Source organism: Vulpes vulpes, chromosome 2 (assembly GCF_048418805.1).
Source record: "Vulpes vulpes isolate BD-2025 chromosome 2, VulVul3, whole genome shotgun sequence".
Lineage (NCBI taxonomy): Eukaryota > Metazoa > Chordata > Mammalia > Carnivora > Canidae > Vulpes > Vulpes vulpes.
The window spans coordinates 156476637-156499309 of NC_132781.1; the positions used below are offsets into that span (position 1 = coordinate 156476637).

Genomic DNA, 22673 nt, shown 5'->3' on the forward strand with positions numbered 1-22673 from the left:
AGCAACAAAAGAGCACCAGAAAGATGGATGTTCCTCAAAGGAACAATATTAAAGCCTCAAGAAAAGACTATACTGATAGAGAATAAAGATACTTAGAAAAAACTTAATTGGCTGAACCAAGTGCTGTATAATGACCTAAAACACAAATGGGAAGAATTCAATACAAAGTGGAAAGTAGGCCAGCTTTCTAATAGGAGCACAAAGAATATTTATTTATTTATTTATTTTATTTATTTATTATTTATTTATTTAAATTTTTATTCTGTCTACTTCCAGAAAAGATTTGAAAGTTTAGGGATTCTTTAAGTTAAAAAGAAACAAGAGAAAAACCAGAAAGAGCAAAAGTGAGAACTAAGTCACAGTTCATAAGAAACATGGAATCCCTTCAATGAACAAGGAGGAATGTAACGCTAAACACTCTTGATATGCACTGCCTAATTAAATAAAACAGATGCTCTGAAACCTATAATTGCTGATGATGTCTTTAGCAAAGCACTCAAAGACCGTTGCTGTCACTACTGGAGAGCAGGAGGCTCTTTTCTGTACCTCAGGAATTGGACTTACCATTCCTCAATTACTATACATACATGTCATCCAATTCCTAATTATTGGTTATTCGCCTATTATTTACTCAGCACATCGGTAGGTGCTATGAGGCAACCAAATGAAATATAAAACAAGATCTTTGTCCACAGGGAGTTGGTAATAAAGTTGACCCAAAGCTGGAATGATTGAAAATAGTTCAATTAAAAGGACTCAATCCATAAGAGACATATGGAAAGGAAGGCGAGAAAAACAACAACAAACAGACTTATCCCAGTGGGTGGCAAGGACGAGGAAAGAGCTACAGCTGGTAAATGCAAGCTGGTAAATGCAAGCGAGGTACAACCTCAACAGGCCAGGGTGAAAGGTAAAGAACTCCAGACAGAGGAAGAACCATGAACTCAGCTCCAGAAGAGGCACACCTGGCATGTGTGCTGGACATCGTATGTGTATAGGACACAGGTGCTACATGTGGCTTTGGAAAGACATCCAAGAACTAGCTGCCATCATTATTATGGACATTGGGCAGGTGAGGGCGGGTCTCCAAAAACATTCACCGAAGAGGCAGTGTGGAGCACAAGGCTACCTAGGTTAGGCAGGACAGAAAAGGAACAGAGGAACTTCCACCTGCTTTGAGGGAGGAGCTTCTGCAACAGGACTAGCACTATTAAAGCAGAGCTTTCCCAGTGACAGGAGGGCTGGGCTAATAAGCAACGTGCCTAGCAATGGAAAGGGAAGAACAGGCCTCCTCTATTATGCTGTCTATATTGGCTGTCTATACAGGTTGTTGCCTTGGACATCCTATATTGTGGAGTTCCATGGAGAATTTGGGCCCACTTCTGCCTGGATTTCCATGTTCCAATATCCAAGACAGAAAAGCCATTCTATTACTTAATCAACGGTCCTTGATTCTGGTTGCCCTAACAATTCTGAACTCTCCTTTGGGCACATCTATCTCATGGTAGGAAACATCTCTCTTATGGTCTGGCTCAATGCAATCTTATCTGCTTAAAGGTTTTTGTTTTGTTTTGTTTTTTTTCTGTTGCTGTTGATAATCCCTTTCTCCTGAATAAAATCTTTATTTCTACCTTGATGTCTGGGCTCTGCTGGAACCAGAGAGCTGGAAGAGACCTTGGAGAGCCCTATTCATCGCTTTCAGCAAACAGAAGTTCATTACTTTATCTATCACGTACTCTTGTCGCATGACCAAATGACCTTAGTCCAATCTCTTTCCTTTTTAAGGGAGGAAACTGAGGTCCTGGGAGGCTGAATTGCTCTTTGATCCAAGTCAGCTTTAACCCCATGGCTATTTAGTATCTCACAAACAATGAGAGTCAGGTGAAATAACAGGCACTCTCAACATAATTAGAGCAAAGATCACACATTCAGAGACAAGAAAGGGGGCATTTGCTACACGCAAGAAAGATGATTTAAAATGTAAGGTATCTAAGGAATCAGTTAAGTTAAAAGAGAACCACTAGCAATTATTTCTGAGAATACAAGGTGGATGGGTGAGGTCAGAAAAGGGTGGTTGCAGCTTTTAGTGGGCCGAGATTTCTCAAGTTCAAAAGCAGCTGTCATTTGGTCTTGTCTCTTACACCGAGGACCTGAAAGGCAGTAACGTGTAGTGTAAGGGATGGAAGTTTCTGTATTTGGCACTCCTGGATTCATAGTAGTATCCCGTTATATGTATCGTCATCATTTCTAACACTTCATCACTATCATCCTAATTCCATTCCAAATGCTAGTTCCCTGTGGTTCTAGGCCTTGAGATTTATAGCAATACCTGACTGGCCTGTGTGTTTTCCTAAGGTACATTCTGGTCATTGGGAAATCCAAGTAACCTGAATAGCTCTGAAGAACCCCACGAGTGAGGATTCTTAAGTAGCTGGTGGCATCAAGTATAAAATTAACCTCTGGGGATTTGGATGCTATCCAGTGAGCAATATGGTAGACACTAAAGTAAGGAAGATATAGAGATCATAATCCCTTGCTTGTGTACTGAGATTTACACCTCATCCCATTTATCTTCGTTTTACAGAGGAAGATTACGGCTCAGCGATGTTAAATGCCTGGTTAAGAGTCATGAGTTAGCAAGGGGTAGAAGTGAGCCCAGGTCTCAATTCTCAAGCCATGGTTCTGTCCCCTATAATGTGAAGGCCTCGCTAGATGCCAACTTAGCTACCACTTTTGCAGATAACTTTCCCTTCCAAGAGTTCAGCGGCCACTAAGAAGTATAGCTGTCAACTTTTGGTTACTTAAAAAGTACACTTAGTCTCCCCCTGAGGGAACTGGTTAGAGCCAACCACATCCACTGCCCCATCAGCTCAGGAGACCATATTTTTTTCTCAATTATCAACTCAGGTCTCATGACAGAGTTAGCCCTAATGATATTCTGCTCCTTCTTTTCATATTCTGTCAAATTATATGAAGATATTATTTATCAAATGACTACTAATAAGAGCTACAAACAAGTACTTTACTATGTTTCTAACCACTTTTTACGTTACCTCCTTTAATACTAACAATCCAACAAGATAGGTAAAACCAATTTACTAAGTCCTAACAGTGGAAAGATTAAGGAACAGACCCAAAATCACATAGCAAATTAGTAGAGGAACTGAGATTTTAATCCAGTTGGCCCAACCTAAAGCTCTTGCCCTTCTATCCACTAGAAAGGTTTCTGACCTGGGATTCTGTCAAAGAAAAGAATCTGATCCAGAAGTTCTGGGGTAGGGCCTGAATTCTGCATTTCTAATAAGCTCCAGGTGATATGGATACTATTGGTCCAGGTACCCTCTGAGGAACAAAGCACTAATACAATGCCTATTCTCAATCACTTTTTTCGTATCAAATTATTATGTCTTAAAGTAACTTTTCACCTCTAAAAAAATCTCAAGTCCTCTTCAAATCCTTTCCTTTTGCACCTGCCTTTGGCTCCAGTCAGAAAAACAAACTCCCTAACAGCTCTGGGAATAAAACCTACAAAATATGGAGGACTCCAATAACCATGTCTGAGGTGAATAGCTCTATGGTGTGACACCAACCCCAAATCCTGAGAATGCATTTTAGCAATCTGGTCTTCCAGGGTTAGTCCGGCTTCCCTGGCTGCTGCTAAAGTAACTAGAGGTCAAACTGCTCCTGATCCAAAGTGGTCAGCTGAACCTGGTTAAGCCTTGTAAGAGCCTAAGACGGTACAGCCAATCAATCAACGTATGCTGCACTGAAAACAATGAAGAGATCTCTGCTTATAACACTATTATGAACTACTGTGTCATTTCCTTTTTAGCCACTATCCCATCTGTCTTCCCCAGAATCAGACAACTCTATAGCCCTCTACCCAGTTTCCCTGAAAGCTGTACTCAACAGCATTTCAAAGCCTGCATTCTCTTTTCTGGCACAAAGCCTAAAATCAAGCTCAATATTATGTGTTGCCTTAACATCTGGTAAAATCAGGAGGGCCTCAAATGAACTAATTACAAACTCTACTACCCACTCTGCTTGGTAGACAAGGTCCTGAGCCAAACAATCCTCCTTATCAAAGGGACTAAGGTCCAGTTCCTATTTATCCCTGAGTAGTGGTCTTCAGTTCCTTATCAGCCCCCAAAATTATTCCAGCAAGCCAATCATATCCTCTGAAAGAAACCGGGAGGCAACCCACCCTTTTGATACTACAAAGCCTGCCCCCCACAGCACCTGATTACTCACTCTGCTCCTGCGGGCAACCCTGTGTCCTTCTCTGGGGCTGTGAGTATATGTGACTAATAAGCTAGGGTCAGTCTCATCAGCCAGTGTCCAGTGTTGTGTGTTCAACCATCCCTATAACCCTAGGGTAGGAATCCCTTGCTCAGCAACAGGGTGAATAAGAAGTCCTGAAATATCTTTTTTGCCCAATCCACTGGCTCTTCTTCATATGCTTGAATCTCTTGAATGCCTTTCGTAAGGTCATCAATTGCTCCATGATGGTAATAATGTCCAGCACCGTACTAAGCACTGTCCATACACTTTTCCTTTCAATTCCCCTAACATCCCCATTATTACCCCTAACGTACAAATGAGGAAACTAATGTCTAACAGGTTATGCCCAAGACCATATAGCTAGTAAGTCTGAGCATGGTACCAATGCAGTTCTGCTGGCTCCCTGTTCTTAATTACTATCTTAGTCTTGACAGAACTTCTGGGCTCGGTGTTAGCATTCCTCAACCCCTCTCCACAGACAGAGATGTGCTGCTGGCTGGCCTGACAGGAGCACCTGCATCTGAGATGCTTTATTTCTTCTGGTGGCCTCTGCTGAAAGATGGATGGAGATGCTTATCTGGAAAGAGTGCTGTTGGAACAGGATGGTTGGCTGGCTGCCAAGAAACTTCCCTTGATGGCTTGAACTTAATTTACCAAAAGGTCTAGTCTGGTTGTCAACCTTGCAGATATAAACACCCTATCCTATAAAAGTCTCACAGTTAATTGGTTGGGAGGTTGGATAACACAGTCTGAACTTAAAAGAAATATAAATCAGAAAGTGAATTTATTAGTTCATTTATTAGTGAAATAGGCCTACTCTTTACAGTTAGGTGTGAAAAAACTCAAGCAGCAAGGTCAAGTACCATCAGAAGAGACTGTATACTACCAATTCAACGGAAACCCAGCACATCTGTCTTCATCTTGCAAGTAAAAGCTGGACCCCAGACTGGGCAGAGAGGGTCTGAGCATCAGTGTCCACAACACAGACACCACCAACTAACATTTGATCTTGTCCGTTCCATCACCAACTTCCTGGACTCTTCTGTGGCTCCAGTCTCTCTTTTGATTTAGTTGGATTCAGCTTTGTCTTTGAGGTAACCTTGTGCAGGTATTTAGTAGCACTGACCATGTGCTAATTTTTTAGTCTCTTTCAGAATGCAAGCAGTGCCCTCCTGTTGCCCCTGCCCACAGGCTTTTCACTCGGTGCTCTGAACATCTATCGAGTCAGAACTACTCTTCTTGCAAGGAGCTTCACCCAATGAAGCTCTCAGCTCACTTCAAATTTATCCACCCTCTAATGACTCCCTGGCTATTATCAGATTCAGTCCTCACTCCTTTCCTTTCCCCGGGTTCCTCACCCACTCCCCCCTCCCATGCACTTCTGTAGCCTGTCACTCTGCCTTCAGCCACTCTGCCACCCATCATTAATTAAAACTTTATAAAAGGAATTTATCAATACCAAACATATGTGAAATGACTCTTGATCAGAAGGATAATAAAAATCTGAGAATTCTGCAACTAAAATTATCCTTAAAGACTATATGTAATTCAGGCCTGTCATTTTACGGATGAAAAAAGCTGATGGAATTAAGTGACCTGCCAAATCACAGGCCTAAGTAATGGCAGGGCCAAACCCAGGACCCGGATTTCTAGATTTTCAAGCCAGCACTTGAACCAAAATACCAAACCCCTAAGTATACACAACAAGGGAGTGGCTCAGTGGGGAGGGCTTCCTAGGTATCTCATAGACTGGTAGCCACTAGCAGCAGGCCTGTTATATAGCACATTTACTATTTTTCCATTGAATGTTGACTAAGTATTAACCACTGATAGCTCTTTCAATGAGAAAATAATTATCCTCAAGCCGGAAAACTGCCCAAAAGTGTCTTAGGGAATATATGATTGCAATTTCCCCGATCCACTATCATTAATACAACTAGAAGGTAGATTTGTGACTTAACAACAGAAAGAAAAACCACATTTTTAAAGTGACTCTTTAAGATACTTAAAAGATAACATGTTTAATGAATATGTAACTGAGGTCATGATGTAGAAGGCCTTCTTACACATAAAGGAAACAGATGAAATTCACAAACAATCAAGCCCATTAAAATCAGGCAAAGGATTGGAATAAATCTCTCTCCAAAGAGGATATAAAAAATGGCCAATAAGCACATGAAAAAATGCTCAATATCAGTTGTCATTAGGGAAATGAAGATCAAAACTGCCAGGAGCTACCACTCCACACCCATGAGGATGCTATAATAAAACAAACACACACAGGCAGAAAGTACAAGTGTTGCTGAGGATGTGGAGAAATTGGAGCCCTCACACATTGCTGGTGGGAATGTAAAATATGCAGCCACCACGGAAAACAGTTTGCAAGTTCCTCAGAAAGTTAAACAGAGATACTACATGAGCCAGCAATTCCAATCCTGGGTCTAACCCAAAAGAAATGAAAACACATTTCCACACAAAAACATGCTCATGTTCACTGAAACATTATATGTAATAGACAAAAACTGGAAACAACCGAAACGTCCACCAACTGATAAATGAACAAACACAATGTTATATATATAGCCTTACAATGGAATATTATTCAGCCATACAAAGGAACGGAATACAGAAAGCATACAACAGGAGTGAAACTTGGCAACGCTATGCTCTGTGAAAGAAGCCAGTCATGAAAGGCCACATACCACAGGATTCATTTACACAAACTGTTCAGAATAGGCAAATCCACAGCAATAGGAAGTGAATTAGTGCTTGCCAGGGGCTGGGAAGAGGGGGAGTTGGGGAGTGAATGTTAATGGATATGGGAGTTTTTATTTTAGAGTGATGAAAATATTCCAGAATTAGAAAGTGGTGATGGTTACACAGACTTTTAAGTTGTATACTTTAAAACAGTAAATTGTATAGTATGTGCATTATATATCTAAATAACTTTTTAAAATTAGACTCTAGAAGATTTTTAATAACATGAGGAAATGCTTTTAATATACTAAAAGGAAAAAAAAACAGCATGCAATTGATATTCCAAATTCCAATTTGGTTTAAAAGTATTTGTACATGCATGTACATATCTGCATTTAAAAAGACAGAAAATATATCAAAATGGGTTCCTAGGTAGTGTAACGATGGGGGATTTATTCTTCATACATCTCACAATTATTTATAGTAAACATGTATTATTTTTAGAACAAGGGAATTTAAAATAGAAACCCAGGGTACGCCTGGTTGGCTTCAAAGCCAGTGTCATTTCCAACTACCTATTCACTATTAAACATTTATTTAGTTCTTACTATGTACCAAGCAAAATTAAAGAAGATATTATCTCTGCCTGCAGAGAATTTCCGCAAGTCTAGCATGAGGTTTAAACCTGAGTCTATGGATTTGGAAGGGAAAGAAGAGTCCATGTGCTCTTTAAATTACATGCAATGTCGTCCCAACTGCACACTTTCCAGGGCGGAGAGCCCACTGCTGTCATGAGCAGCAGTGCAGCTTAATGGTTAAAGGACGGAGCTGGAGCCACACTACCTGGTGTGAAGATTGACCGTCCAATCGCAAAGTGTGTGATCTTAGGAAAATTACCTAACCTGCAAGGGGCACAGTTTCCTCATCTACAAAATAGGGGCAATAATAGTACGTCTCTCACAGGGTGGTAGGAAGAGTCAATGAATTAACACCTAAAGCACCAGCACTCTGCACTGAGGACATATTAAGTGTGTAATAAATTCATTAGCCGCCAGCTACTATCAATCACCATCACTGCCACCATCCCACCAATGAAATCTCAAGGAGGTAGAGACTGGATGGACAAAAGGCCACTATAAATATTGTTTGCCACATCTAAACTGGCAGCATCTGATTCTTGATAGGCCTACTAAAACCATTACATTAAACTCACTTCTTTTTCTAGATTCTCTCAATTTCTAATGAAACTCTTCTTTTGAGGCATTGTATAAAATACAATGAGACAAAAACATCAAAATGTTCAGTATAATAAACCGCTTTTGTCCTCTTATCTTCTAACTCCCAGAAACAAGCGATTTTTCAAGGCTATTCTAATGGAAGGAGGCTTTGAGAGGCTTATCTGTCTCTCCCGTGCCTTTCTGGCCATGCTGCTCTGATTCAGTAGCTCACCCAAGATGACTCTTCACAGGCCAAACTGCAAAATCTCTGGAGCAACACAGTCATCTAACGAGTGGCTGGGGACTGTGACTGCATTCCACCTACTGCAACTCTGCCATCCTACAGTCAAGAGTCTCAACAAGCAATCATCAATCCAATGCTTTTATATCCTACCTCTTAGGTGTTAAAAAAAAAGACTCTTGGCTTTGTCACTGGTACTTACAGGCATTTTGCAGTGACCTGAAGATGTGGATAAGTTCTGAGGTTTCACCAACTTGATTATGAGAATACACATGCTTTTCCTCAGCAGGGAATAATCTAGACACACAGAGGAACACAGTAACAGCAGACCAAAGTTCAAATCCAAAGATACCCATTTAATATAAAAATTAGAGCACTCAGGAAACTACATAATACCAAACCAGGCTAGGTAACTCTAGAGACTAGGTGCCTACAGTAGGGGTCAGAAGCTCTAGGGACACCTGGGTGGCTCAGTGGTTAAGCGTCTGCCTTCAGCTCAGGGCGTAATCCTAGAGTCCCATGATTGAGTCCTATATTGGGCTCCCTGCATGGAGCCTGCTTCTCCCTCTGCCTAAGTCTCTGCCTCTCTATCTTTCATGAATAAATAAATAAAATCTAAAAATAAATTAAAAAAAAAAAAAGCTCTGGAGCCAGCTTTACTATGTATCGCCCACCCTGGTGGTAAATCACAGCAAATTAGGAATCATCACGAATTGCAGTACTGTCGCTCTCAAAGGCTGTGTGACTTTAGGCAAGCCACTTAACTCTCTAGGCTTGGTTCCTCATATATAAAATGGAGGTATTAGTGCTTGTTAGTGAAATAGCTGTAAGTACTAATAAGCCACTGTATGTATATAACAAAGAGTGCTGGGCTATAATCTGAGAGAATTCAAAGCCTTAAACTCACTGAAAATTAACAGGTGATACAAGAACTTTTGAAATCATTTGGTCCAATTCCCTCATTTTGTAGATGAGGAAATGGAGGCGTTGACATGTGTCTCAAGATCTTCCAAGTAACTAATGACAGAAATAAGACTCTTCCTGTTACCTATGTTTCTGGTATATACTCTAAGCAATGAAGAACACATTTCGGAAAGGGAAAAAGACACAGTTCGGAAGGGTTAAGGTAGGGATCTAACAATAGGAGCTAACATTCGCGAAAGTTTATTATATCCCAGGCACTGTGCCAAGCACTTTGCATGGTAGCCTTATATAATTTTTGCAAAACCTGTGGGGTAGTTACTATTATTAATTCCACTTTCAACTGAAAAAGTAGAGTCCTATCAAAAGTAAACAGCTTGTTGGGCAGCCCAGGTGGCTCGGTGGTTTAGTGCTGCTTTCAACCCAGGGCGTGATCCTGGAGACCGGGGATTGAGTCCCACGTCGAGCTCCCTGCATGGAGCCTGCTTCTCCCTCTGCCTGGGTCTCTGCCTCTCTCCCTCTCTCATGAATAAATAAATCTTAAAAAAAAAAAAAAAAAAAAAGTAAACAGCTTGCCCCAAACCACAAAGCCGATGAGTGCCAGAGTCCGTAAATGAACCCACACTGTTTGACTCCAGAGCCGGAACCTTTACCGCTGGATGCTGCCCAAGCATGGGAACTGAAAAAGCAGTAAAGCTCTTGATCCCTCAGGCTTTCTCCCACTTTTTTGGTAACTTCTCTGTTCAGAGGCAGAGCAGAGATACATAGTAAACAAAGTAGGGCTTTTGTTGCTGCTGTTGTTTGTTTTTAATTCCAGTAAACATACAGTGTTATATTAGTTTACAATAGAGATTTACCAATTCTATACATTACCCAGTGCTCATCATGACAGTGTACATAAAGTATTTCTAAAGTAAGAGGAGATGACTTTAATTTTGAGGCTACTTATTCTGAGCTCTATGGGCACCACACATACTTCTTTGAAGCCATGAAGCAGGTAATGGTGCTGCTGAGACAGATGGAGCCCACGCAGCCCTAGTGGGGCTCTAAGGCCCCAGTTCCTTAGTAGTGTGTGGCTGTCCATCCCACAGATCTTCACTGAGCTCAACCAAACACCCTTAACTAAAGCTGTCCTTACATTGAGAAGAAGTTCAATATAATCCTGCTCTCAAAGAGCTCACGGCACAGGTAAGAACATCACTTTTAGCTTAGAAGCCTATTCTTTTTACACCTCAGTAGTATCAGGCGCACTGAAGACTATGGAGCTCCCCCACTGCCTACGTTACTGTCCTGTGACACTATGCAGATCACCCAACCTTCCCTAGACCTCTGTGCACACTCACAGATGAACTCCATTCTCCTCTCCTCCAGTGCTAGAAGTTTCTTGTCTTTGAAGAAGCAGGGATTATTTTCCTCTCCAACTTTCTCTTTTCTATCACCAGGGAGCATGACTTGAGGGGGTTAACTTGAGCTAGCAACAACAACAAAATGCAAAAGAGGATAACTTTCCTATTGCTTCTAACTTTGGGAAAGAGCCTATGGGATTCCATAGTATTTGCTCAAAAATGTTCAAAGAAGGACATGGAAAATTTCATCCTCAACACTTCACTGCCTGAGAAAAAAATCCAGAACTCTAGGGGCCAATTATTCTGCTGTCTTGGACTCTGACCTTCGAAAGTCTCCCTCTGGTTTGAACCTGACTGGAACTGAGGGCAGCTGACAGCAGAGTGCGGGCTATAGGAGCAGCCTGTATCTAGGTTGGTCAGAGCTAATGACTTCAGAGCATCATTCACAAGTTATGGGATCTCACTAAACCTATGGCCTAGACAAATAAGAGCAGCAAGTTTTATACCATTATTTAAATTCCTAAGTTCCTGCTATGTTCTCAATATCATGCTGGGAGCCAGGTACTCAAACACTGGCAGGCCTTTCAAAATCAACTAGTACTGGACTATACTAATAAAACTAGGCCAAGGGATCCCTGGGTGGCGCAGCGGTTTGGCGCCTGCCTTTGGCCCAGGGCGCGATCCTGGAGACCCGGGATCGAATCCCACGTCGGGCTCCCGGTGCATGGAGCCTGCTTCTCCCTCTGCCTGTGTCTCTGCCTCTCTCTCTCTCTCTCTGTATGACTATCATAAATAAATAATAAAAAAAAAAATAAAAAAAAAAAAACTAGGCCAAGAGAAAGCAAGTGTGAGCAGAACATATAAGAGAAGCGGGGCAGGGGGTGGGGGAGTCGGAGGGCTTACTGTTTGCAAACAAGTAAGGGAAATCTTTGTGATTAAAATAGATAGAAGGGAAGACTAATGTAATACTATGAGCTGGAGTTTAGAATGGAGTAGCTTCTTGACCGTCATCCTTGTTTCTGCTTTTCCCTAGCCAGCTGAGTTTAAAATTTGAAAAACAATCTTAGTAGGAAGCTAAAGAAATGGGTTCTAAACCTGACTTCAACTTTGTAAACTGGAGTTACTTAATTTTTCAAAATCTGTTTCCTCAACTGTAGGGAGGTCATGTGTAAATGGGAACTCATAATGCTATTTACATTTTTCTATATTTGAAACTTACATATTTTAATGGAGAAACTAATTAATACCTATTGCTTAGTTGCTATAAGGATGACAAGAAATAATTATGGAAAAGACCTAGCCAGTGACTAGCATTTTGTAGTATTCAATAAATGATAATTATCATTATCAACATGCTATTTTTTAAAGTTCTGGGATGAGGGTAAAGAGAACAACATACTACAAACAAAGTGAATTAACAGCTGCAGACTGTATACTTAGGGATATCTGGATGTCTGTACAAGGACAACCTTTCCATATATGGGCCTTACAGGCTCACTCTTTCATCCACTTTCATCTTCCCCTTCCTGCTTTATTTATCCATTCAACAAATGTGTACAGACTGCCTACTGTATGTAGGACACAGAGCTATGTCCTGAGAATGGGAATGTGAGAAAGACAGGAGAAGGGGTTCTGAGGGGACAATCCAACAGGATGGGCTGAGGAAGACATCTATGAACCATCTGAAATGATATATAAAAGTATATGAGTGTGTGGTATATACATTCCTCCAAGAAGTTCTGGAGGGATTCTAAAATTCTAAAAGGAATTTTTTTTTTTTTTTTTAAGTTAAGAATGAGGGATGCCTGGGTGGCTCAGCAGTTTAGCACCTGCCTTCGGATCAGGGCATGATCCCAAGGTCCTGGAATCGAGTCCCGCATCGGGCTCCCTGCATGGAGCCTGCTTCTCCCTCTGCCTGTCTCTGCCTCTCTCTCTGTGTCTCTCATGAATAAATAAGTCAATCTTAAAAAAATAATAAGATTAAAATCTAATAAACTTAACAAGCATACAAAATTTATAGGCAAAACATAAAACATTCCTGAAAAATCACAAAAGTGGCTTTGAGCAAATGGAAAGACAGGCCGCAATCTTGGAGAAGAAGACTCAACATCCTAAAGATGTCAGTTCTCTCTAAGCTGATTAATAAATTTAACATAATCTTAATAGAAATACCATCCATCTGTTGTTAATGCCTGAAATTAGACAAATTGATTTATCAAGTTTATGTGGCAACATGAACAGGCAGAAACAGCCAGAAAACACTAAGAGCAACGTGAAAAAAAAATGGCCCTTCCAGATGTTAAAAAAAATTCCAAAGCCTCTAAAATTACATTGGTTTTGTAACAGCATATGAACTGACAAACCAATGGAACAAAATAGAAAATTCAGTAAGAAACTCAAATGCATGCAACAGTTTACTATCCAGTAAAAACAGCATCTCAAATCAATGGACAAAAAAATAAGGACTTTCCTTTCTTTCTTTCTTTCTTTTTTTTTTTTTTTTTTTTTGTCTTGAAGAGAGAGAAAGAAAGTGGGGAAGGGGGGCGGGGGAAGACAAAGACAGGATAGTCTTAAGCAGGCTTCAGGCCCAGCATGTAACCTGACCTCAGGACCTTGAGATCATGACATGAGCTGAAATCAAGAGTCGGATGCTTAACCCACTGAGCCACTCAGGCGCCCCAATAAGAACTTTTCATAAATAGCATTGGAACACCTGGCTGTTTCTCAAACCAAATATCAAGATAAATTCCAAAAGGATAAGAACCTTAAATGTTAAGAAAAAAAAAAAAAAAAGGGAGGGGGAACCACACATATACTGGAAGAAAACATTAATGAATTCCCCATGAATTAAGAGAAGGGCAAACTTCCTGTGACTCAAAAGCTAAAGCAATACATGGTAAGACCCACAAATATAACTATATATAGGTGTAAAACTTTTATACGGCAATAAAACAACATATGCAAAGTTAGGCATATGACAAATTGGAAAAAATGTTTTTGCAACTTATGCCACAGACATTGGGCAGGTATCCTGTATCTCATTAAAGGAGAAAACAAATTTAAACTATACTGAAATTATTTCTTACCTAACAGATGGGCAAAACCCCCAAAACTTTGATAGCAAGACTCAAGAGAAACAGAGAAGGAGGATCAGGTATGAAATAAAAACTTCTGTGAGGGATCCCTGGGTGGCGCAGTGGTTTAGCGCCTGCCTTTGACCCAGGGCGCAATCCTGGAGACCCGGGATCCAATCCTGGAGACCCGGGATCGAATCCCACGTCGGGCTCCCGGTGCATGGGGCCTGCTTCTCCCTCTGCCTATGTCTCTGCCTCTCTCTCTCTCTCACTGTGTGCCTATCATTTAAAAGAAAAAAAAAAAAAAAAAAAAAACCTTCTGTGAATGCACCTTGTTGTGTAGTTTTGATTTTGGAACCATATAAATGGTTTACCTAGTTGAAAAACAATATTAGTTTTTTTTTTTTTTAAAGCAATGCTTAAAATTTCAAACAAAGAGCCTGTTGAAAAAGGTTATCAAGTTGGTGGCATACACACACAGAAAATAAATACATCAACTGACCTCAGGACAGTATTTGACTACACATTTGAAGCAGCACATAATCTAAGGACAAAGGAACCACATAAAAAACTCAACATTTGGTGATCTCATGATCAGTGCAGATAGTGGCAAGCCTGGTTAGTAGCATGACCAGAAAAATGCAAAGCCCCAGAGTGCAGCTGGCCCACATGTCCTGGGAAGGATGAAGTTCTGTGGCCCATCGAGCATGACTGACCAGTGCTCAAGTAGAAGAAGGGTGAGAGGGGAGGGTAGAGGAAGATAAAGCTTGAGACAGGCCTCACCAGAGCTTGAGGGCAGTGCTGGCCAAGCCAAGGAACTGTATTATCCTGAGGGCAGGCAAGCCATTTGAGAGTTTAAAGCAAGGGGGAAACAGTAACATGTGATCTGTGCTTTATAAAGATCACTGGCAACAGTGTACAAAATAGATTAGAAAGGAACAAAGGAAGAAGCCAGCTGGCCAGCTAGGAGGCTGTTGTAGTAATTCAGGACAAGAGATTACAGTAGCTTTAACCAAAAGTGAAAGGGGACATCAATAGGCTTATAGCATAAATAAATGTGGACTATTTATGTGTAGGGAGTGGAAGGAGGGTGGTGGGTCGACAGAAGGGGAAGAACATGGGGGGACTTGCTGCCTTTTGCCAACTGTGTGGTGCCATCCACTGAGATGAGGAAACCAAAGATAAGTACCAGATGGAAGAAAAATGGCAAGTTCACTGCTGCCAGAGCCCCTGACATCACCCTTCAGAGCTAGTGGGGACAAGGAGCTAAAGGAGCCAAAGAGGAAGATCCAACAATCAGGCTGCAGTCTCAGAAAGCTGAGAAACAGATGAAACTAGCAGGGTAGATGACCTCTTGCAATATTTTCTCAAAATCAGAACCACATACTGTTCACTTTTTTATATTTTAATAAATTTCAAGTAACCAATATTTAGAGGCGCCTGGATGGCTCAGTCAGTTAAGCATCTGCTTTCAGCTCAAGTCATGATCCCAGGGTCTTGGGATCAAGCTCCACATGGGGCTCCCTGTTCAGCAGGGAGTCTGCTCTTCCCTCTTCCTCTGCCCCTCTCTGTGCTCATGCTCACGGTCTTGTCTCAAATAAACAAATAAAAATCTTAAAAAAAAAAAAAGTAACCAATATTTAGAGCCCCAAAAGCTAGTAATCCTTTGTTTCTCATCTCCCTCCTCCTTCTTAGGCCCTTCCCTTCATAAAAATGTACTTTGTAAAACACCGAGAGTCCCAGAATTAGACTCTCAGCTGATAGCAGAAGTCACTCATGCAAATACCTCCAGGGGTCAGGCAGATGCAAAATCTCTCGGTAAATGTAAGCAACACATTGATAAACACAGTATGGGCCAAACCGTGGCCCACAACAGTTCTGGACTGAGGTCCCATATTTACAAAATGCCCCAAGATAAAGACCTAAAGATGGTTCCTTTTATTTCCATTTGAGTACTAATAAACCAGAAACTGCATCTAGGAGACAACTTTTTCAGAGGTCCTTAGTATTAGATGAGTGAGGTAAGTTTGGTTTCAGAAAGAGCTCTTTCCCTTCACACAGAGGGATGCCAGGACAAATGCAGAGGCAGCATCTCTCTTCCTTCACTCCTCTGTCTCTGCCTCCTTGAATCCATCCCTCTCCTCTTCCTCTCTCCCTCCTAATCCTACTTTCTTATGGTACTGAGGAACCGAGTCCAGTTGCACAAATTTGATGCCTAGAGCCAAAGTATTAGGCTGCTAAGCCTCTTCCTTTCACCTGTCAAAAAAAAAAACAAACAAACAAACAAATAGGGCAACTGCTACCAAGGTTGCCAAGACAACACATCACCAGTGTGGCAGTCTCCTGTAAATCATGACAATGACCTCTGAGGCATTTCTAAAGTACCTCATGGGGTAAATACCTCTATCAGACGTGATCACTCAAGTATGCTTGGCCACTTTCGACAGGAAACGAGGCCTGGAAAGATATTTTCAAAACTGAAGTCAAAAACACACAGCAGTAAGAAGTAACTGGCTTCAGGGGGATTCTCAATACTACTTTGGGCCAGTGGTATTACATGTAACATTTCATCGTTGGCTCTGCACCTTTTGAAGGTCAAGGATCTCTCTGAGACCTGATCAGAGAAATGGGCTCACTCCCCAGGAAAATGACATTCAGAAAAATTTGCAGGCAAATTCAAAGAATCTGTGGGTCCCTTGCAACTCAACCGTTTACCCCAGATTAACCACCTCAGATCAGCAATAATGTATTTACTTCATCTAAGGAAATGAAATACTTGGTGTCAAGAGTTTGAAGATTTGGAGTTAAATAGTAACATTAGGGAAATATAAGGAAAGCTAGTATTCTTTCCTTACCCTTTCCCTTGAGGGCTGCAGAAGCCTCAAAACTGCAATGGTCTCTGCAAATGACACACCATACCCCCTCCATGACTTAAAGAAAGTGACAATCTCATCTCTGAATTTAAATGCCCTTAATATTTAATTCTTTTCTCTACATGGTTACAGCTTGCTTTCTTCGCATTATGGAGATGATAGCTTTAGAAGGCAGCCTATTGGAGATCCGGAAAACCATAAATTCCAATTCAATTTCCTTGTGAAAATCAAAGAGCTCACTCTCTTGAAGAGTTGAAAGCGGCTGAGGGGTCACTGCCTTCCTCCGGGGTGCTGGTACACGCAGTACTCCAGAAGGATAACGTAAATACTCAGTATGAGGCAACAGGGCATACCAATTTGTTTTTCAATCTATTTTATTTCAGTTCAAAGCTTCTTTGCAGACAGATAGCCCAAGAAAACAAGTCACACTTTGGTTATACTCAGTCTTCTTCAATCTCCAAAAGCAGTTGAGTATTACCAAGGTGTGGCTCGTTTTCCTGCAGTGCCTGTCTGCAATGTTGCTTTGAACTGAAATAAAATAGATTGAAAAACAAATTGGTATGCCCTCGCTCCTCCTGCAGTTTTATATTATCCTTCAAAACCAGTGTTACCACCTTCTCTCTACTGGAACCTAACAGCCCCAAATCACAAAGTAAAACTGGAATACTTGAAATGTGAACGTCCCACCCAAACCTAAAATAGCAATTTAATGCAAGGCTTATTGTTTAACCTGCCACTCTCTGTCCAGTTCCTTGCTCCATTTGCTGGGCTGGATTACATCTTCTAAAGACATGTGCAATCTGGATACTAGACATAGTTTAAAGCAAAACTTGACATTGCTGATCTTCTTATACAGTTTGCTTGATTTCTTACTGCCTTTGCAATTTTTCACATTCATGAACCCAAACACCTTTTTATTTTTACCAATTCAAAAATTCTGCTACGTGCTTTAAAACATTCAATGCCCTGCATAAAGTATGCAACATCATCTTGAGAACTTTCAGAGGAAACTCAAAACCATTTGCAAACAAACCATTTGAAACGACTAACTAGAAGAAGCCTATCATTTTCTTAGACTGCCTTAAGAAAATGCACGTCTTCAATGGAGGAACACACTAAAATAATGAAAAGTGCCATGAATAAACAGTTGTATAATTTGGTTGAAAAAAAAAATTAAAAGCCGTTTGGAAGAGTTCTATCTCAACAGAAACATTAAGAAAAGATAAGACCTGTTCCTGTCCCCGGTCTCTGTCAAAGATAGAAACTTAAAGACAGACGCACCTTCAGTTCTGTTGGTAACATGAATCGTGGGCTTTTGTTATTATTTAGCACTTCAAATAAATTTCCATTTGGGGCCAAATTTGGTTAGTTTTCTCTAACCGGAATTTAGCAACACGTGTAACAACAAAAAGAAAACACCCAACCTGTCATTACATTTTCTCTTATTTAATCCACATAATAATCCTTTGAGGAGGTACCATCATCTCCCGCCCATGGGCATGCCACTCTCTCAACAGTAGAGCTGGCTTCAGGGAGGGACAGGGACTTGGAAGCACACGACTGAATCACAGAACCACTACTCACTTCTTCCAGGTCTCCAACACCCCAAATTCTTGCAACCTCACAATCTCTGATCCTATTAAAAAGTTCTTCCTTCCTAGTTGTCTCCCCTCTCCCTTCTTGCTGGACTGGATCCCTGTCACTTAAGAGTTTCAGCTTCAAATACCTTTCTCCAGTGGCTTACTGGGCCATCCCGGTAAGAGGGATCTCCCACAGATGCCACAATTTGTGTTAGACACGAGGTGTTAGGTCCATCTTCCTCGTGGTAATCATAAGACACAGTGGTGTCTGGTACCTAGCAGGCACTCAAATATTTGCTCAACCAATGGCCTGAATGTGTTGATTTAATACTTACCAGACTACAGGCTGTGGGCACTGGCTAGGAACTGATACAAAAACAGGTAAGGTGTGGTCCTGCCTTGAGGGCATCCCTGAGTTGGTATAAAAGATAATAAACAGGGGGTTCCTGGGTGGCTCAGTGGTTTAGTGCCTGCCTTCGGTCCAGGGTGTGATCCTGGGGTCCCGGGATTGAATCCCACATTGGGCTCCCTGCATGGAGCCTGCTTCTCCCTCTGCCTGTGTCTCTGCCTCTGTGTGTGTGTCTCTCTATTGAATAAACAAATAAAATCTTAAAAAAAAAAAAAAATAATTAACAGATGGGATAATGCAGGGTGGTGTGATCAGTTAAAGTTCAGATCTCAGCTCCCTTGAATATTAACTATGTAATCTTGTAATCTCTCCTGAGTCTCTGTCCTCAGCTTTAAAATAGGAATTTTTTTTTAAGATTTTATTTATTTATTCATGACAGACACACAGAGAGAGGCAGAGACAAAGCAGAGTGAGAAGCAGGCTCCCCATCGGAAGCGCAATGCAGAGAGAGACTGGGATCATGCCCTGAGCCAAAGGCAGATGCTGAAATGCTAAGTCAACCAGGCGTCCCTTAAAATGGAAATATTAATACTAACTTTATTGTAGTGTTGGCATGAGGACTAAATGATAATCCATGTAAATAAAGCAGTAGTGCATTAGCAATGCAGAAATCATTTAATATTAACTACTAATTTTATTATGATGCTATGACACCTGTTTTTAGAATTACTTTTGCCTACCCACATACCATCTGTCCAAGACCCTACTGAATTTAAATTCCGTGAAAGGGTAAAGACCAGGTTAATCTTGTTCACCACTGAATTTCCAGGGATTTTTTTTTTTTTTTAAGATCTTATTTATTTATTCATGAGAGACATAGAGAGGCAGAGACACAGGCAGAGGGAGAAGCAGGCTCCCTGTGAGGAGACTTGATCCCAGGTCTCCAGGATCACGCCCTGGGCTGAAAGCGGGCCCTAAACCGCTGAGCCACCCAGGGATCCCTATTTCCAGGGATTTGAATCATCCCTAGTACATAGTGGGTGCTCAACAAATACTTAAATGATTCATGAAAGCATGCATGCAGGCCGGCAGGCAGGCATGGGGTGTTCTGAAATCATTTGTTAAACTAGTGACGAATCGCTAGGTTTGGGAACTACTGCCATAGAAGAAAGGCATCTATTAAATTAGAAAGCAGGGCAGCCCAGGTGGCTCAGGGGTTTAGTGCTGCCTTCAGCCCAGGGTGTGATCCTGGAGACCTGGGATTGAGTCCCTCGTCAGGATCCCTGCATGGAGCCTGCTTCTCCCTCTGCCTGTGTCTCTGCCTCTCTCTCTTTCTCTGTGTGTCATGAATAAATAAAATCTTCAAAAAAAAAAAAAAAAAAGCAGGGTGTGACATAAGTTTGTCCTTTAGCTAAGTCAAAAAAAAAACCTTTCCCTTTGAGGTTCTGATTATATCTCCATAAACCACACACAGCCGTGATACAAGTTCAAGGAAGAACCAAGGAGCCCCAGGTTGAGACTTGAGAAAGCAGCCTGGAGGAGCAGGAGGTGGGTTACCAAGCAGAGGGCTCCCTGGAGGGGGCTCAAGATGCCAGACCTATAATCTAGTGCACCCTTAAGGAAGTGTAACCTCGGAATCTGGGCTTCCTCTCTTTGGGGGGGAAACAGGAGCACTTACTCATGAAGTGTTGTCAGCAGAAAAAAAAAAAAAAAAACCCTCTCTGGGTGTGAATATAAATAAGGCGCCTGGCTTACTATTGCAAGCGCTGGGTGATGCATGGTGACTGTTGTTTAAAATAGGGGAACAGGCAGCCCGGGTGGCTCAGGGGTTGAGCATCTGCCTTCAGCCCAGGACGTGATCCCAGAGACCCGGGATCGAGTCCCACGTCGGGCTCCCTGCGTGGGGCCTGCTTCTCCCTCTGCCTGTGTCTCTGATGAATAAATAAATAAAATCTTTAAAAATAAAATAGGGGAAACATTTCACACGCTGAATAACGGATCACTGAGAGCAGAGCTCCGGGTGCAGGGGGTCAAGCTCCAGGTGCAGGGGGTCGAGCTCTAGGTGCAGAGGGTTGAGCTCCAGGTGCAGGGAGTCGAGCTCCAGGTGCAGGGGGTCGAGTTCTAGGTGCAGAGGGTTGAGCTCCAGGTGTAGGGGGTCGAGCTCCAGGTGCAGGGGCTCGAGCTCCAGGTGCAGGGGGGCCGCTCCGTGGGAAGCGATCACAGCAACCGCTGGGCCACGCGGGTCGAGGTCAGGGGGGCAGGGCCGGGCCGCAGTATTCCGGGCTTTGCGGGCCACGCCGTCTCTGCCTGTGTCGCTGCAGCGACTCCGGGAAGAAAGGAGCCGTGGACAGCACCGAACGATGCGCATGGCCGCGCTCCAAGAAAACTTCACTTGGGGGGGGGCGGTCACTAAAATTGGATTTCATATACGTTTCACAAATCACACTAAAGTCTTCTCCCCCCCCCAACCCCCGACCGCAACCGTTTAAAAAGGTAAAAAAACCCACGGGCAGGCCCAGGCGGGGCGCGGTGGGGACGCGCCCCAGGCCGGAGTGCGCGGACGCCCGGCGCAGGAGAGCGGGTCGGAGACTCGCGGCGGCGAGGCCCAGGCGGCGGCCGGCGGGCAGGCCCCGGGGGGCGGGCAGGCCCGACGGCGCCCCGCGGCGCCCCCCTCGGGCACTCAGAGCCGAGCCCGCGCTCGGGGTCCGCGTCCCGGGGAGAGCCGGCCGCCGGGCCCGGGCAGAGCCCCGCCGAGCTCGCCGGCCGCGGGGTCTCAGCGCGCCCCTCCTGTGCGGCGCCTCTCGGGCCTCGGCTGCTCAAGGGGTCTCCACGCGGAGTCCCGGCCCCGTTTCTATGGTTACCTGTTCAGCACCGATTCAAACTGCCGTTCTTTATTGACAGCGCCATAGAGGACACACGAACACTCCTGCCCGAAGGGAACAATAAAGCTTTCTCCATTCAACAGCGCCAGAGACGCCAGAAGGCGGCCATCTTGAGGCGGGCGCGTAAGGAGTGTAAGCGGCGAGGGGGCGGCCCGGCCTGCCCCGCGCGCGCCACAGTCACGTGCCGGGGGAGGGGCGGGCCTCGCGGGGCGGGGCCTGTGTCCCGCGCGACCTCCGCCGCCGCCGGGGCGCTGGGGCTCGCGGGTGGCGGGCTGGCTCCCTGACCTCTGACCCTTAGCCACGCCCTCCCTTCCTCACACCCTCTTTGGAGACTTTTAGTGGGGTTCCACGGACTCTTGCGGGGGCATTGTCCGGGTTACGGTCTTATTTCACGAACGGACGCAAAAAGGTTGCTCTGCGTTTTTCCAAAACACGTTCACGTGCAGAGCAGAGACGTGACCCGAGCCGCGTCCCCAGACGCATCCTCATTGGTGGGCGGGCTCGGCGCCGCTCGGCCGTGATAGGCTAACGGGCTCGTGTCAGCCAATCGTCGCGTCCTGAAGGGCTATAGTCCCGCCTCTCCCTCCTCCCCCTAAGGAATTTAGGGGCAGGTGTTTTTTGGGGGCGGGCGGGGGTGATCAGAGCCTTTTTGCTCAGTTTCTCTTTTCACACGCTTTGTTGCACCGTGAGCGTTCCACGCTGGAACTCCCGTTTGCAGCCGTCGTACAGCCCAACCGATGAAGTCAGATCCAGACAGTATCAGACAAATTAAGTCACATCAGTGCTGGCCCACTGAACCTCACACTGTCACTCTGTCACTGACGCGCAGCCAATTTTTCTGTCACTGCCAGTCATGCCGCCCAAATCCAGCAGTCGCAGTACAATGCCGGGTTCCCTCTGTGGTTACAGCTGTTACATCCACAATGTCAATACTCGGGCGTTCCGAGAGCTGTCATTGTCAGGCTGACTCCCACTGCATCCCTGGTTTTCATCACAAGTGCATGCAATCTGCTGGGCAGAACTGTCACTTGCATTGTCGCTGTGGTCGGCTTCATTATTGTTTTACTGTCACTGTCCGATATGCGACCCCTGTCCATGACCACAAACTAAGAAAAATTCTGTACAGTGTAGCAATTGGACTCTGCGCCCGGCTGTCAGCCTTGTGGTTGTTTTCATTGTCATTGTCATTCAGCTGCTTTCACTGCCCCATAG

At 43.4% G+C, this 22673-nt stretch overlaps 1 protein-coding gene across 6 annotated transcripts in view; it reads right to left on the reverse strand.

The window, feature by feature from the left end:
• The window catches only part of ZBTB40 (zinc finger and BTB domain containing 40), a 75345-nt gene extending 53659 nt beyond the window's left edge, over window positions 1-21686 (reverse strand). For 2 of the 6 annotated variants that reach the window (XM_072750890.1, XM_072750883.1), the window contains exon 1: window positions 21441-21595. The gene's annotated coding sequence lies outside the window, so the exon portion shown is untranslated. Of the gene's footprint in view, window positions 1-21440 lie in introns of all 6 variants that reach the window. The other 4 variants (XM_072750889.1, XM_026012415.2, XM_026012414.2 and 1 more) reach the window with 4 other exon arrangements.
• Window positions 21687-22673: the final 987 nt, after the last annotated feature.